The following is an 18,820-nucleotide window of genomic DNA, read 5'->3' on the forward strand; positions in this document are numbered from 1 at the left end:
AGAAGCGGATTAGAGAGTTTTTACCGGATTAACTAGGACTCCAATTCTTCCACAAATACAAAAGAAAATGCTATCTGATTTCAGCTCCAACCTCCAACCTCTAACGGTCTCAAAGGTAGGATTTTTCACTGCAGCCCTATATAAGTCTATTCTTTGCAAAAGGAATTTCGCGACGGTTACAGAAATTTCATAGCTCCAGCCTGGAAGGTCATGTCCTTAAGGTTTGGTTGCATTGAGTGTTGGTTTAAGCAAGTGTGCATATGACCTCAAACGGAGGGTCTTCTTACGTTCAGCTAGCTGTGATCGTGTTTGTGGTGGAACAAAACTTTAACCTGGTGCTTAGATTATTAAGAGAAATTAGTCAACCCTAAAAATAGATGTAGAAAAGAAAAACGAAACAAAGAAAAAGAATGCTGACTCAGGAAATCTTACAAGACTTTGCAAGGTGGGGTAACTCAAGGATCTTGTTTTGTAGTCAATACCTTGTTCAGCTAGACGAAAGTGTCAAGACAGCTAGATTGCTTCCAGCTCTAAAGTTTTGGGTTTCCGTAGTTCTGAATCACTGAAGACATTGACAAACTAGTTATCACGTTCTCCCCACCGGCTATTCAGCCACAGTAACGTAGTCACCATGTTTACAAGGGGGACATATGCTTCACTTGGTGAATATGGCTTAATAATTAAGCCATATTTTCTATCAAAAAGAGTTCAAGTAATTAAGTTGGGGTTGTCTTAATGAGATGCTGTTGCAGATGTTGCACAAAGGTTTTATTACGTCAGCCAAGTTCAAACCAAGTCCACCTGTAACTGTGATATCTAGATTTTAGGAACTTAGTATCTGAGTGGAAGCTTGCTTCATTTTTTTAAAAAATTATAAAATATGTATTAAGGGTACAATTGGACGTCTTTTGTCTTACTTTCAGTTTTTTGGAGCCATTCTTTTTTTAACTTGAAAATCAGACCTGGTTTAGTCTTAAAGAAAGAAAATGATTTCCTTTTAAAGAAATAACTGACACTAATTGAAGTCATTTTAAACAAAGAGCCAAAACTAAAAGATGTAGGGTTACTATTTTAATTGATTTTATTAGGTTTGAGAAACTCTAGGACATGACAATGATTTGTTTCCAACATACCCTAAATGACCTCTTTGAAAAGATCAATGTCTCAGGTGATTAAAGATTTTCATTTCATTCTAGTTACACAGTAAATCACTTTCCTGTGAAACAAAGTTTATATTTTAAAACACCTGGCACTGTTCCATTGCAAATCTTACAATAATTTTCTGACTACTCTGTTAAGTAGTCTAGATTCCAAGCAAGAATGACATTGAAAACCTGGACTCTGCACTATAAGGAAAAGCCAGTTTAAACACCACTTTAGAACATTGGCCTTCTTTTCTCAAATGGATTAAAGCACGTGTTACCATTTTTCTAGCTTCTAATTCAGCGAGTGTGTGTGTGTGTGTGTGTGTGTGTGTGTGTGTGTGTGTTTGCAGGAACATCTATAATTATATCATGTTTATTTTTTAAAAGTGAAACATTTCATCTTTAATTTTGCTAGTTTAATCCACTGTATTTCTTATTTTTTATAATACTTTTGGGGGGCTTCAATGTATGAATACCTTGCAAATTGGTCGTATTTCCTCCAGATTATGCTATCTTTGCTCTTTTGTCCCCTCTTCAGCCACAAATCCACTATATTTTTAAAAATATTTTCTTTTTATTTATTTATTTATTTATTTGAGAGCGACAGACAGAGAAAGAGGCAGAGAGAGAGGAAGAGAATGGGCGCACCAGGGCTTCCAGCCACTGCAAACGAACTCCAGACGCGTGCGCCCCCTTGTGCATCTGGCTAACGTGGGTCCTGGGGAGCCGAGCCTCAAACCGGGATCCTCAGGCTTCACAGGCAAGCGCTTAACCGCTAAGCCATCTCTCCAGCCCCACTATATTTTTTATACACACAAAGTTAGTAAAGATAATGTATAATGACAAATTACAACAGGCATTTTTTTTTTTCACAGAAGGAAAGCTTTTTATTTTGGCTTACAGTCTCAGAGGGAAGCTTCATGATAGCTGGACATCACCTCTGCCACAGCAAGTGGAAACCAGAGGCAGGAGAATGAGCCGACTAGCAATGGCAAGCTAAGGGCTAACAAACCTCGAGGCCCACCCCAGCAGTACACCTCCTCCAGAAATGCTCCGCCTCCCAAACTGCTACTGGCTGGGGTTCAAGCATTGGGAACGCACGCATTCATGGGGTACATCTGATTCAAACCACTACAAAGGGTTTATTTTTCTTCACAGTTTGAGAGGGTATTCAGTGTATTGTGGATGAGAAGGCGTAGTGGGCGGCTCATGAAGCAGCCGGGAGGATTGTGTCTGCCATCAGGTCTGCAGTCAAGAAGCAGAGAAAGATGTGCGCTGAGCTCAGTTAGCTTTCTCCTTTTTATACAGTCAGGAGCCCAGCCCTCGAAGATGCTGCCCACATGGAGGACGTGTCCACCACCTCAATTAGCCTAGTATAGAAAATCCTCCAGAGACCTGCCCCAACATTAGTTTCCATAGTGATTCTAAATCCTGTCAAGGTGACAACTGAGATTAATCATCACAGACAGTATAGAATTCAAAGAAATTGTATATACTGGGTGGGGTTGTTTTTTTTTTTTTTTTGCATGTGTGGGATGCATGACGTGTATGTGCAGATGGACATGCACTAGGCATGTGTGTATGCGTGCACAGAGGCCAGAGGAGAATGTTGGGTGTTCTCTTTGTTTATTATTTATTGATATTTTTATAAAAAGTTGTACTCTTAGACTCCCCCCACCTGCCTCAATTCTGCTGACGGTCTTCGGTGGGGTTAGCAGTGTCCATTGTGAGGACCAAGACGCCCCAGTCAGCCTCTGCAAGCAGTGGGGGGTGAGGAGCCTCGTGCCTCAGGTTATTCCCATCCACCCTGAGGTTCTCACAATCTTTCTGCCCCTCTTCCACAGTGTTCCCTGACCCTTGGAGGGCAACATAGGGATCTGATTGATTTAGTGTTACTTTCTCTGTAGCCTCTGAATCTTGGTTTTGATGAGGTTCGAGTGACCACAGTGTCTGCTGCTGTTTCCATGGAACTGGTTTTCAGGCTAGCAGTAAAAGCAGTATTGTGTCACCACTTTCCCTGTAATGACTTCTTGGCTCAGGCAGATGAGGTGGAGGTGACCCATCTCCTGGCAGACAGTCGGCTCTCTCTTCTTGATGTACTGATGTATGCTTGTTCTCCTTAGTGTTATCCTCTATTTGGAAATTCTCCAACCAAAAGTGAGACCAGGGGGTTGGAAAGATGGCTCAGCAATTAAGGTTCTTGCCTTCAAAGCCTGAAAACCCAGGTTCAACTCCCCAGTACCCACATAAAGGCAGATGTACAAAGTGGCTCATGCATCTGGAGTTTGTTTGCATTGGCTAGAGGCCCTGGTGTGCCCATTTATCTCTCTCTATCTCTATCTCTATCTCTATCTATCTATCTATATATCTATCTATCTATCTATCTATCTCCTTGAGCCTATTGGTTTCCTGTCCTAGGGAATCTGCCTTGGTTTCCAAAGCCAGATATGAGTTCTCCCCCACTTAGCGGATCTCATGTCCCATCTGTGAGCATTTGGTTACCTACAACAGATGTGTGCCACTATTGCACAAGTGTATACTTCTTGCTCAGCTGTTTGATTCTGTAAATGAGGGGGGGGGGTTATCCTGCTTATTCAATCTACAACAGGTATTTTTTAAAAAAATTCTGATTTATTTATTATTATGAACAGGGAGAGAGAGAATGGGCACACCAGGGCCACCAGCCACTGCAAACAAACTCCAGACATGTGCACCACCTTGTGCATCTGGCTTACGTGGGTCCTGGGGAATCGATCCTAGGTCCTTTGGCTTTGCAGGCCAATGCCTTAACCACTAAGCCGTCTCCCCAACCCTACAATAGGCATTTGTATCCAAAGCCTTTGTATTGCTGAAATTCTGCAATGTCTTTTTGCTTTCCATAAATCTCCAGGTAAAAAGTTCCTTATAATTTTTAAATCAAGATACTAAATTTAGCACCATCAAGACTTTGAAAGAAAATCTTTTGCATACCTACTAAAACCCTAGATTAATAGAAATCTTGAGTTGATATTTTATAATCTATTTATTTAAACTACTTGCCTCCTCCATTTCAAGCAGTAAAAAGTAATTTCTTTGCATGCTGACCTTAACAGGACTGTACTGCCATCACAGCTCCTCATGCTCTGAGAAGTCACAGCAATAGAAGTGTAACACACATCAAGCTTTCTTCTTTCTGCAATAAAACTTACCTAATTGGGGCTGAAGAGATGACATAGTGGTTAAGGTACTTGACTGCAAAGCCTAAGGATCCAGCTTCAGTTCCCCAGGACTCACATAAGCCAGATGCACTAGGTGACACATGCAAATGGCTGGGAGACCATGGCACATCATTCTCTCTCTCTCTTTGCCCCCCCTCTCCCTCTCCAGTAAATAAATAAATAAAATATGTAAAAAATTACTTAATTGGAGCATAGCTGGCATGCATTTGCCTTTACAAAATTCTATAAGTTGGATCATGTGTTATATCTTTTTTTCTACCATCTTCTTTCCATCAGTATGATTATGTTGAGATTCATCCATGTTGTTATATACATAGCTCATTCCTTTGTATTTCTGAGTAGTGGTGTTTAACTGCTCATCTCTTCTATTAGTTCTGTTTTAGAGACATTACAAACAAGTCTGTGAAAAAAATTATGAAGAAATTCTTCAATGGGCCTATGTTTTTATGCTGTTAAGTAAATATCTACAACTATAATGGCTGCATCTTGTGTTAGTAAAAATTTAAAAACAAAAGTTGTTTAGTGAAATGTGTATGCCATTTCATATTCCTTTTCACTGTAGTGGAGACTTTTAGACTCACTTGAAGCTCTCAAATAGAAGATGTGTAGGTTATCTCTACCTCACATCTCAAATCCTCACAACATCCAATAAAATAAAATATAACCCCATTTTACACATGAACAAACTGAGAAATAATTCTCCATCATCAAGAGGTAGAGAAAGGATTCAAACCAGATCTATCAAATTCAAAGCTGACTATTGATTTTGGTTTTGGTCTTGATTTTCTTTTCCTCACCACCCCCATCCTCATCACTAAAACATGCTATCTCTCATACTACTGGGAGATGAGTATGCTATCACTCATGCTATAAGGAGATCAAATATGCTATCTCTCATACTACAAAGAGATTAAATATGCTATCTCTAGTACTAGAAGGAAATTAGAGTCAATTGGGAAATGCCTTAAGTATAAAATTTGTGGAAATAGCTGGGTGTAATGGCACCTTTAATCCCAGCATTTGGAAAGCAGAAGTAGGAGGATCACTGTGAGTTCAAGTCCACCCTGAGACTACATAGTGAATTCCAGGTCAGCCTGGGCTAGAGTGGGACCCTAACTCAAAAAAAAAAAAAAAAGTTGTAGGAATACAATGAAGCTAATAGTGAAAAAGAGGATTGCTTTACAAAGTGAAATGAGAAAGAACTGAAATGGGAGAACTGCCTGGTCATAAGTGACACAATGTGCCCCAATATTCAATGGCTTGAAAAGATGTTTATTTGGCTTGCAATTCTATGGTGTGGCTACTTGGGTTCCACTCAGGCTGAGCTTGGAAGTTCACCTGGACTTAGTTGGACTGGTTCATATGTCTACAGTCATTCAGCAATGTATTGCATTGTCTTACTCATTGTCAGACAGCTGACCAATCATAAGATCCAGTGTTGAGGATAGAAAAGCCTCAAGGCTTTTCCCATTCAACAGACTAGTCTATTTAACAGTGTGATAGTCACAGGTTTCTAAGAGTATCAGCAGGGGAAATTTAAATGCCCAAGTCCTTTCTGCTGGTGTCATGTTTGCTACAGGAACCTTGCTTACGCAGTTTAAGGGGTAGAGCTTCCACATACTGATGGGAATAACTTGATAAGCACATTTATGAGCATGGTTCAGAGGAAGAAGTTGGTTACATTTTGGCAGTCCAGTACAATAGCTGTCCCAGAGGCTAATATTTTGCAAAGCAGATGAAATCAAGTGTCCTGGAAGCTGACCTGCACAAAGTAGTGTTTTCATGAAAGGCAACAGGACATCGGCTTTGAGTAACAGCAAGAAGTTCGTCCAGAATATCAAGTCTGGACTTGCTCCCATTAGTAAACAATGCTGTCAACAGCTTCCACCAATGCAACGGAGCATGTCTCTATAAGTCTGCCTCTCTAGGAAGCAAAAACATTCCAAGATTTAATCTATTTTCATTTTATCCATTGAATTAATCCTCTGTGACTTTAATTTACAATTCAATTGTACTTATTGTATACTAAAGTCTGACTTATTAAACTAGAAATCAATAACAGCTTTTATAAGGCAGCGGTCATGCCAACCTTAGCACATGGACCTGATAACATCTGCCTCAGTGGTTCAATTCCATCCTTAGTGCATGGACCTGATACCATATATGTCAGTGGTTCAGTGCCACCCTTCGTGCATGGACCTGGTACCGTGTTCTCCAGTAGTTCATATGCTTTATTGACTTTCTGATGTTCATGAAATGAATGATGTCAGCTGTAAGTGGTTTTCCAAATATCCTTGATTTAAACCATTGGCACCAGCATATTGTATCAACCCCTTCTTTTTTGACTCATTTGTTAAGGCTTATAATAAGAGTTACCTCCTTTAGAAAAGCATCTGTGAGCCTTCTAATCTACTGACTTAATTTTTTCATATGTGTTCTCAAATATCTATGCTTCCTTCCATTTTTACACAGAGCACATTGTACTATACTTGCCTTAATTTTTATTGCCCATTCCATATTAGACTATGTATCTCTTAGACATATAGGGCATCTTTGTGCCACCTACAAAAGCTGTATATATTGATACATCAATAAGTAATATCTCAAATAATAAAATTTGGAATTATATATGTTCACATTTACTTTTCTATTTAATAGTTATTTTGAGTTTCTATCCTGGTAATTGTAAAAAAAATAATAATAATAACATCTAGCTGTGGAATTTCCCAGGTTGTTTCTGGAAATCTTGAAAAATATTTATATTTGCCTTTCTTCATTCACTACACATACACACACACAAATAAGGCACTCAAAGACACCTTTGCTGATTTTCAGAGTCCCACCTGATGCTCGTTTTCTATATTTACCTATTTCCACATACATGTGCTGAACAACCCTCTTTTCACAATAGCAACTAACCAGTTTGTTCCAGTAGCTGAACCATAGTGGTTCTTAGAGTGAATAAGTTCTCAAAATCAGATAAATAGACCTCAACTCCAGAATCTCCAAATTTCTTCCCATAATTGACTCCTGTGAGTTATAAGCATATACACTTCAGGGTGTCCAATTATTAGGCTAGCTTAATAAGAGAAGACACCTAGCATGATTTCCATGCTGAGTCCTTCCTTCCTTGTGCTACCATGAATACTGGTACTGGACATCTTCTTGCCTTATGAGCACTAAGGTCTGTCACAGGGGAGTGAGGTAAGGCAAGATGGGTAATCTTGATCTTAATCTTAATCCCTAGCTGGGTATTTTCTGAGTTTTAGAGACCAGAGTGAAAAAGACCATTTGGAAGAATCTAAGATTTGCATCCTAGAAATTTGGAACAAAAATGAAATTAAAGAAAAATGCCTGCTTCTGGTCAGAGACATTAATGTAATAGAAAAACAAAAAACTATTTCTTGCTTTCACTTAATGGCTATGCCTGTGTATTAATGTGCAACATATTAGGGTCAATTAATATTGGTCTTTTAGGTAATTTGGCTCTGTAGTAAAAGGCAGAAAGAAATTATTTATAGACACTACTTGCTAGTAGAAAGAAGGTGTTAATTACACAGTAGGTTGTGATTTCATGATTTCTAGAGTTGTGTAATTCACACACCAAAGACTGCTTTCAAGTGAAGCTAAGTACAAGGCAATGTTTACAAATTTTTAATCAAAAAGGGTAGGATTGGGTACAGATTCACAAACTCCAGATATATGAGAAATGAACAGCCTACACAATGACTTTAAGTCTCAGCAGTATAGATTTGAAAGGGGATAATGAGGGCTGAGTATACTTTCTTACAAAACACCCCTCCATCAAAAATGAAAATACCCATTCATTTAAGGCAGAAAACCAGAGCATTTAACCTTGCCCCATTTAATTCTTTGACTGTCTTGCCTCATGAGATTGTTTTTTACAAGTTAACCAAAAATTATCCTTCTTCAGTCTCTACCCAGGAATGATATTTGGCCTTCTGTCAATATTACCAGTTCAGTTATCTAACTAACTTTCTCATGCTGGTAGTAATCTCAATTATTTTTTTTCTAATCGTCAGTCTTCCTGTCTGATTTGTTACATAAACTCGATTGTTTTTGACCTTGGACTTACTTTTTGCCCTTTCCTTACCCCACTTCATCAGTGCAAGGTTGTGAAAGCAGACAGGTTCTCTCTTTAGCAGGAAATCAAAGAATTCACAACACAAAATATATTCTGAAAGTACCAACTATAGTGAGTGTCAACTTGCAATACCATACGTAAAAAGGCAAAAATCCTTCACCTTTAACTCACAATCCCATTCATCTCAATTATTTGCCAACTAGACAGATATTAATAATACATAGTTTTGTCTCTGCTCAGAATGGAGCTTAGAGTGAGAATCCCCTCAACTAACTGATCACACACTGAAGACTGCTTTCAAGTGAAGCTAAGTTCAGGGCAATGTTTACAAATTTTTAGTCAAAAAGAAAAGAAATACCTCTTTTCCTCTTGTAACAATTACATAAAATATGTATTGTCTGGTAACTAGATCCTGAGGCTCAGATTTAATAACCTGCCCAAGAAATTTAGGTAAAAAGTATGGCAGCCAGAATTATAATTACTTTGGGTTTTTTTTGTTTGTTCGTTTGTTTTGTTTTGTTTTGTTTTGTTTTGTTTTGTTTTGTTTTGTTTTGTTTTGTTTTGTTTTACAAAGTAAGGTCTCACTCACTCTAGCTCAGGCTGACCTGGAATTCACAGTCTCAGGATGGCATTGAACTCATGATGATCCTCCTACCTCTGCCTCCCAAATGCTGGGATTAAAGGCATGCACCACCATGCCCAGTTTATAATTACATTTTTTAACTCATGAACACAAACAAGTTCTCAGTAAAGTGTGCTTTTCTTTTTTTTATTTTTTTATTTTTTGGTTTACTTTTATTTATTTATTTGAGAGCAACAGACAGAGAGAGAAAGAGGCAGAGAGAGAGAGAGGAGAGTGGGCATGCCAGGGCTTCTAGCCACTGCAAACAAACTCCAGATGCGTGCACCCCCTTGTGCATCTAGCTAACATAGGTACTGGGGAATCGAGCATTGAACCGGGGTCCTTAGACTTCACAGGAAAGCACTTAACCGCTAAGCCATCTCTCCAGCCCAAAAATGTTCTTTTCATTCTATAGATCATTGTGATTTAATTATTTCCCCAAAGCTGAATATCATGTATTCAAAATATCTATAAATCCATATACAAAATTTCTTATTTTTAATATCACATGAGATAATCTCTACCATCCAACATGATCAAAATGTGTGTAGAAATTTCTTTATACATATTGGCCACCCAGCGTCAAAACACAGCAACTGCAGGCAGACTGTAACTTCCCAGCAAGCTTGACAAGACATGTTTTACAGCAACAGAAACAACTCATGGCAAGAATTTCTAAAGTCTTTGGATCTTAGAAGCTTGTACATGTTGAATATGCCCCCACAACAGAAACACATCAAAATGAGCAGCCAAAATTTTTAAATGAAAAAATTTAGTATCATAAATAAAAATGATATATTCATTCCAAAATGCTGGGGAAAAATTTTTTAAGGGGGATTAAAAGAAAATGAGATAAAATGTAATCATATGTGCAAATGCAGCCAAAAATAAAAGGAGTTATATTCAATGTCTTCACACGTTTTTAATGTGGGAGTTAATTAGACAGTGTAATGAGCCACAAAAGGAATTAGTAGAATTGCCAATATTAATGGTACACAGAGAAATATCTGCCTAGACAACTGATGGGAAACCTATAGAAATCAAGTTCTACCAAGTAGTAATGACAAACACAAGTGAACAACACGCAGTAAGTTAACTGCTAGGACACTGTCATCGAAGTGGATTTACTACATACTTGACTTTATATAGTTAACACCTGCCCTTAGTATAATTCAGTAAACTAAAAATGATCACAATATCACAAAATACAGCTATTGGCTTTAATAATTACATTTTATGAATGTCCAAAAGGCTGAAATTTACTACTATGTTTATTTTGAACTTTAAGTTTAGAAAAATGACCCTATAACTCTATGATAAGGAAGGAATTTTTTTGTATTTTGTTTTGCTTTTAACTTTTTTTCTTCTTATAAGCAAGAAGCATGGTTAAAACTATAGTAAGACAAAACTGAAGAGTGCTGAGCCCAGGCTTTAGAATTCAGAATAGAAATATCTTTAGTTATGCTCTTTTTGTTTTGTTTTGCTTTGCTTTGCCTTTTGAGGTAGGGTCTCATTCTAGCCCAGACTCTCATGCCACTCACTCTGTAATCCCAGGCTGGCCACGAACTCACAGCAATCCTACCTCTATCTCCTGAGTGTGGAAATTAAAGACATGCACCACCACACCTGGCTACTAGTTATACTCTTTATGGACAAGCTGTTCAGTTACTTAAACAGCTTAAGTAAGTACTGTTTCTTTAATAATTACCAGAAATGCACAAGCTCCTATTGGGTATTACTGTGTAGTACTATACTTTGTGAACACACATGACCTTATCTTGTAGATTCATAATATAAGCTAAAGAATAAAAAGCATTTTAGCCACTGAAATCTACCAAAAACAATTATTCTTCTTTATTTCAATGGGAAATAGACTCAACTTATGAAGGGGGTGTCTTTCAAGAGTTTATTTGTTGTTGAGAATTCAGTGTGTCCCTATTCTATGTAAATAATGATTAAAATGGAAGTTATATTGCCATACTTGTGTACAAGAAAATAAAACTTCATAACAAAAGACAATGAATCAAGTTCTCCATTTACACCCATACCAGTATAGAAACATCATTTGAGCTCAACATTTAGATACCCAAGGAACATGATGAGGAGACATACTTCTGACATTTCACAAATTGTTCCAAGAAGCCCCAGTCCCCTGAACCACCCAGGCACCTGGGTGAAGAAGGGTTTATTTCATCCTGTCAATGAAAGGAACAATCCCAATTGTCATGGGCTGAATTCTGTGTTCCCTTACCTCTAATGTCTCAGGATTTTGAGACACTGTCTTTTCAAAAGTAATTAAGTTGTAACCTGGTGTGGCAGGCACTCCGGAGGCAGAGATAGGAGGATTGCTATGAGTTCGAGACCACACTGAAACTACTGAGTGAACTCCAGGTCAGCCTGGGCTAGAGTAAGACACTACCTTGAAAAACCAAGGGGAAAAAAAAGTAATTCAATTAAAATGGAGGTCTTTAGAGGGAAGAGGGAGCACTAATCCAACCCAGCCCTTATGATAAAAGGGAATTTGGACAGACATGTACAAAAATAGAACACCAAGGGGGAGGCATATCTGTAAGCCATGGAAAAGGGCCTTCAAAGAAACAAACCTTACCTATATCTTGATCTCAGGACTCCAACATCAAGAACTGTGAGAAAATAAGCTTCTGTTGTTTAAGCCACCAGTCTATGGTACTTTGCTTTGAGACTTCAAAGTAATACACCCCCCTTTGTCAACAACTGTAGATACAACATGCCTCAAAGCAGAAGGAGACCACCCAGGAAGCAGCATCTTAAGCAGTTCCAGTTCTGATTTTGATAACCAGCCATACTTATGCCCCTGTGCTGACCCATTTTCCTACTCAAAATAAAAAAAAAAAAAAACATACATGTCTAGAAAGAGAAGAATGTTGTAAAATGCACACACTTAAGAGAGGAAGAAAAAAATCATTATTGTTTTAATTTTATTTCTATTGTATTTATTTGAGAGAGAGAGAGAATGGGCATGCCAGGGCCTCCAGCCACTACAAATGAATTCCAGATGCATGTGCCACCTTGTGCATCTGGCTTACATGGGTCCTGAAGAATTTGACCTGGGTCCTTTGGCTTTTCAAGCAAACACCTTAACTGCTAAGCCATCTCTCCAGCCCCCAAAATCACTATTTTCTATACAAGTTTTTGTTGTTGTTTTTTGAGGTAGGGTCTCATTCTGGTCCAGGCTGACCTGGAATTAACTCTGTCATCTCAGGGTGGCCTTGAACTCATGGCAATACTCCTACTTCTGCCTCCCAAGTGCTGGGATTAAAGGCGTGCACCACCACGCCCAGCTCTATACAATATTTTTTACAAATCAACAGAAGACAAATATTTCCAACATGCATATATCTCCAGGCTTCTGAACTGGAATACAAGACTATTTCTGCTTGTTCATATTTGGGTTATTACGAAGTGAGTAATTTTTTTTTTTTTTTTTTTTTTTTGGTTTTTTGAGGTAGGGTCTCACTCTAGACCAGGCTGACCTGAAATTCACTATGTAGTCTCAGGGTGGCCTTGAACTCACGGTAATTCTCCTACCTCTGCCTCCCAAGTGCTGGGATTAAAGGCATACACCACCATGCCCGGCATTATTTTTAAAATTACTTATTGATCACATGTAGTATACAGTCACTAAGAGCAGTCTTTTGTATACTATATACAGATGATTAGAGTTTTCACTTCTCAGTAGCTGCCCTAACAGTGGGAATACCCTGAAATGGAAAAATGTCTAGTGATAGAATAAAATAAGAAATTTTTCAGAACATCCCATAGCCTAGGGAAGTACTGACATTTTCACCTACTCTCTTGCCATTCATCTCTGCATTTCAGACACAAAGAATTTTCTGAACACAATCTTACACAGGGCAAATTTACTGCAACCATGGCCTCCCCAGGATAATATTTAGCTTAAGAAAAAAGAACATTGTTTCTCAAACCAAAAACAAAAAAAAAGATAGGATTTTTAAAAAGGTTCAACTTGCTTTCTGTGTAACGTAAACTTCCTAAACCTTGGCTTATATCCATGTCAGGAAGACATTTATACAATAATAGCTATTCTAATTATAAGAGTTGTGAAGAACATCCAATAAAATTATTATATAAGGATTTCTATTTGTAAAGACCAGTGGGATTTTGATCATTGAAGAATAGGTCCCAAGAACCCTACATCAGCATAGCAATTGAATAAGGTAACAATTCTTAATCCTTCCCTAAAGGGTCTTTACCTGAAGCTATTTTCTGAACTACAATAAAAAGCCAAGTATTTCAAGAACTTATGGGCAGAATATCCGCTCTAACACTTGAAGCTTGTGTTTCCCATTAGAGTTCCAGCACATGGAAGGTAGCGAAAAGTCCTGTGTTGAGCTGGAGAGATGGCTCAGCAGTTACGGCACTTGCCTATGGAGCCTAAGGACCCAGGTTCATTTCCACAATACCCATGTAAGCCAAATGCACAAGGTGGCACATGCGTCTGGAGTTGATTTGCAGTGGATGGAAGCCCTGGCACACCTACTTTCTTTCTTTATCTGCCTCTTCCTCTCTCTCTCTCAAATAAATAAATATAATATTTTAAAAAAAAAACTTTAAATGTCCTGTGATCAGAAATGGAGTCCTGGATGGATTCCAGCAACAGTGTGCCTACATACCCACCTACTAGTCACCGCTTCCATGTCTAGCAATGTACACACGTGGCAACTAATAGAATCCTTGCATCAGTTCCTTGGGTTGTTGAACAAAATCTACATAAAAGAGAAAGCTAGTTAAAAACCTCTTATAGGGCTGCAGAGATGGCTTAGCGGTTAAGCGCTTTTGTATACTATATACAGATGATTAGAGTGAAGCCTAAGGACCCTGGTTCAAGGCTCGATTCCCCAGGACCCACATTAGCCAGATGCACAAGGGGGCGCACACGTCTGGAGTTCTATTGCAGTGGCTGGAGGCTCTGGCGCGCTCATTTTCTTTCTCTCCCTCTCTCTCTCCCCTTCTTTCTCTGTCTGTTGCTCTCAAATAAATAAAAATTTTAAAAATATTTAAAGAAAAAAAAAACCTCATAATTGCCCCTCCAAGACATTAATTTTTTAAAAAAAAACACAATATTTCTTCCTACGCTGGCCAGTGAGGGATGTGGCAGAAATTAAAGCTAGCCATAAAGGTCTAAGACATGTATGATTGCTAGTTCTCATCACATCCTCTCTCCTCTCATTCACCCAGTGTAGGCCTTATAAAACATAGATATACCCTGAACAATTACAGTGGGAAAGGCATATTCAATCAGAAAAGGAGTCCCAATTGCAGATATTGTGCCAGATATGGCTGTGTTGGTACAGCATATCCTCATGGCCTTGGGTATACAATATGTTATCATTATTCTATAAACACTTCATTTTACATCATTTGTAGAAAGATCAAAGAGGTTTTATTCACTTAAAGTAAATATTTATTTAGTTATTTATTTATTTACAGTCTGAATCATAACTAAGTTAATTCTTTGGCTCTCTGCCAAAATATAGCCCAGAGATACCTGAGCTGCTCATCTGGCAAAGTGTAACTCTGACCTATTATATTGACAGCATTATGATAGCTAAGTTGCATAAGAAAACTGTCTCATGTACAAGTATTATTGCATATAACATAATTATTCCAAGGAATTGGAGGCGTTTTAGTTACCTTCACCTTACTAGCATTCAACCAAAAGCAGCTGATGGAAGAGGAAAAAAGTGGGGGGATATTTTGGGGTTTTTTTTGTTCTTTTTTTTGGCTTATATTCTTGAGAGGAAGCTTATCACAGCAGAAAAAGGATAGTAGAGCAAAGGCTGGCCATCACATTTTGCTATAGCAACTGGCAGGAAGCAGCAAGACTTAGCTTAACTCTGGCAAGTTGAGCTATAATATTCCAGAACCTTCACCCAGCAACACACCTCCTCCAGCAAGACTCCTCCTCCCCAAGTGCCACCTGCTAGGACCAAGCATTCAAAACACATGAGGCTATGGGGTGTGTAGCAGACAGATTCAGGTTCACTGAGATGAACTTTCAGACCAGGCACAGTTATGGAGGAAGGGATTTATTGAAGCTTACAGATCCAGGGGAAGTTCCATAATGGCAGAAGAAGCTGGCCTGCCTTCACAGGCCCAAGCAGACAGAAAGAAGCACAAGCCTAAAGGTCAAAAGTCACAGCACACTTCAGGAACTCCAGCTAGGCACACTTTGCATATCTTTAGATTGAAATCAGAAACCCACCACCACACCTTAAGATCACCCAGTGACATTGCCTCCAGCCAGGTAGCTAGCAGATGCAAACTACAAACAACTGAATATATTGGGGGCCATATATTCTATTCAAACCACCACAGGGTGCATCTCATCAAACCACCACAGGAGGCAAATGCCATGTAATAGTATGTAGGACAAGTAATAAGTTGTATGTAACAATCCAGGCCAAGATACAACATCCTCTCTAAACAAGAAGAAATTATTTTATCTTGTATCTTCCCTACAAAAAAGTAAGCATGAAACAATAATTAAAGAAAAAAAGGAGCCAGGCATGGTGGTGCACACCTTTAATCCCAGCACTCAGGAGGCAGAGGCAGGAGGATCACCTTGAGTTCAAGGCCACTCTAAGGCTTCATAGTGAATTCCAGGTCAACCTGAGCTAGAGTAAGAGCCTACCTCGAAAAAGAGCATGCCTAATATTCTACTTTGGGTGCAGGAAACAACATATTACATGCTAGTAAATGCTACTAGAGATAGCATAAAAGTCTATAAGCTTAAAATGAGATATAAAGCAGGAAAGAGCATGGTGGTAGGTCCATATTACAGTATTTGGGCTATGTGATCTAGAAAATCCTTTAGTAATGAAGGCATCAGTTATGGGGGGGAAAAGATAGTATGTGTGATTTATGACAAGTGCTTAAATGGCATCATAATGTACATCCCTAGGGTTTGGATCAAAGTAGTATCTGAAGCAGTGAGTTATAAACCATGAAAAAGAAAAGGAGGGGACTAGAGGGGGAGAAAGGGAAGGGAAAGAGAAATGGAAGGGGAGGGAAAAAGGAAAGGGGGAAATGGAAAGAGGAGGGGAGGAAAAGACAAAGAGGGCATAGAGAAACAAAGGGAAGGAGGTGGCTGGGAGGAAAAGATAAAGGAAGGAGAAGGGAATAAAAAAGAGGAGGGAAGGGAAGGAATGGGGAAGAGAAGGAGAAGTAAATGGAAGAGAAAGGAAGGGAAGATGATGGAGGGAAGGGGAAAGGAAAGAAAGTAGAAGGGAGGAGAGAAAATGAAAGGAAAGAGATATAAAAGAACAATAAAAAGAAAAAATTCCCCTTGGAGAGTTATTTGAACCCTGGTAGCCAAAGACAGACAACCTGAGATCACTTGACCAATGGACCAAAACTGACCATTATAAGTGTTCTGCCAGATCCACAGAAGCCAGATACGGCAGTTTGAAGCAGATATTTCCTCACGTGTTTTGAATGTGTGGTCCCCAGTTGGTGGCAATTTGGGAGGTGGAGCCTTGCTGGAAGAAGTGTCACTAGGAGTGGACTTTGAGGTTTATTAGCCCACTTGCAAATGCTAGCTAGCTCACTTGGACTAGTTTCTTCCCCTTCCATCTTGCTTATGTTATGCTTTCCCTGCCATGATGAAGCTTCCCCTTGAAACTCCAAACTGAAATAAACCCTTTCCTCCCATCAGCTGCAACAAGAGTCTGCTATACCAGACTAAAGCCCTTCAGTGACTAAGACAAATCAAGTATGAAGCCTCAGTCCCCCTTCAAGTTGAGACACTTGAGTGGCCAGCAGCAGTTCCAGAACTCTCACCTTGAGACTCAGAGACCATGTTTGCTACTGCATGGAAGCTCTGCTTCTGGCTGCTCACTTCATGGAATGCCCACCAACTATTGTCCCAAAGGACATTCTTCAGCAAGTTTCTCACAAACCAATCTGTAGTTCAGAGTCTCGTTCCCAAGTAAACCTGCCTAAGATAGAAACATTTTAAAACTCTGTTGAAATTCATAAATTAAGTTCAGGAAATGGAAAAAGGATACCTTCCTTCTGAATTTTTACATAATAAGACTGAACTATTTTCAATTTTATCAAGAAGAAAAGACTGTAGGAGAAGATGACAGGTTTTTTTTTCCACTCTATAATTGAGTAACACATCTCCCTTATTGCTTCAAAGTTACTATATAATCAGTTATATAGGCCTTCACATTCCAAGTTCCTGAAATTAGACCTGGGGGAGTAGATGTAATCCCAGATAAACACTGCCATTGATTTTTTCAGCAAAGTCAACCTCACAAACTGTACTCATTTTTGACTCCTATGAAAATTCCAACTTTTTCTCATTCATGCAGCAAACATTTACTAAGCACCAAAAATATGCCTGCATTCTATAATTTAACACTACTCTATGTATACCTTCAAATACATGAAGCAAGTAAATGTTTCAAATATGCTCGGATATGAAATTGTTGGTAACCATTCAATTTCTCTCTCCTTTACATTTTGTTGCCTCTTCATTGCAAGTCACAAAGTCAACGAGGCAATGATAATCAGAGTAGATATCAAAAGGACATTTAAATTGGAATCACTTTCTATTTACCAAAGATACTCTGAAGGACATTTTTTCCAGTCAGTTGCACATTTACATACAGAATTCAATAATATCATACTTGCAAAGTAGCTAGACATTTTGGCATTCTGGATTTGAGGTGAGAGGATTAAAAGGCATTATATAAAAACTATGATTTATACTAAATGAGAAAGGGTAAGGGCAAAATATCATTTTAATTACTGACAATAAATATGTCAAGGTGAATGTAGCAAAGGGAAAATATTAAATTGGAAAGCATTTTTGAAGAAAGCAGAAAAAAACATTTAGACGTTCCTCTTATTAGTACTTTATCTCTGTAAATTGAAGAATAAAAATATGTCCCAGCTCCAAATATAAAAATGTTGATTGACTTGGAATTCTAATATAGAACTAAATGAAGCTACTTTGGTTATGTGAAGGGTATGAGTGAAAAATTATCTTTGGTTAAAATTATAAGTGAAACCAGAGGTCAAATTTTATTTATATTTAATAGAGAACTTAATGAAGAAGTTACTAACCAAAGGACTTTTAGAAATATGAAACATAGGTAGGCACAGGAGAAGATTGGAGAATATTTACACATAGCGATCACAAACTTTAAATCAAATCTGTACTTAATGGAAATGAGCACAAACCAGGTTTTCTGCATACCAAGGGAAAACAGCTGTTCTAGAATATTCAAAATTCTCTTTAATAGTAAATTCTAAGTACTGCTGACTCAAACTTTGAGATCATATATTTGTTTTAAGGAACATTTATTTGCTAAAGAAAATGATGTTAATTTAAAATTGTAAGAAATATTTGAATTTGTTCACCAAACTTAATGATAATGAAATCACAGACTATATTATATGCTTTTACTATCAATTATCTACCTAACACACAAACCTGTGCTGACTTCCACTATGTATAACTATCTTCAAATGTTCTTTTACTAGCTTATTACAATAAGAATACAATTCTGACACATTACCTTTAAACCAAGACAACCTCCTTCTTTCTACACAGGGAGTAGTTAACAGCCTATGCTGTAGACCTGAAATTTCTTTTTCAAGCCTCATGGTTAGTAGTAGATCAAGATGATGTGAGATAAATACTGAAAAAACTTACTAA

The 18,820-nt window shown here is 38.2% G+C and overlaps 1 protein-coding gene across 1 annotated transcript in view; it reads left to right on the forward strand.

The window, feature by feature from the left end:
- Positions 1 to 33: 33 nt before the first annotated feature.
- The window catches only part of Usp15 (ubiquitin specific peptidase 15), a 198,860-nt gene continuing 180,073 nt past the window's right edge, over positions 34 to 18,820 (forward strand). The window contains exon 1 of the mRNA XM_045151648.1: positions 34 to 115. The gene's annotated coding sequence lies outside the window, so the exon portion shown is untranslated. The remainder of the gene's footprint in view (positions 116 to 18,820) is intronic.

The sequence above is a fragment of the Jaculus jaculus genome, chromosome 6 (genome assembly GCF_020740685.1).
Source record: "Jaculus jaculus isolate mJacJac1 chromosome 6, mJacJac1.mat.Y.cur, whole genome shotgun sequence".
Lineage (NCBI taxonomy): Eukaryota > Metazoa > Chordata > Mammalia > Rodentia > Dipodidae > Jaculus > Jaculus jaculus.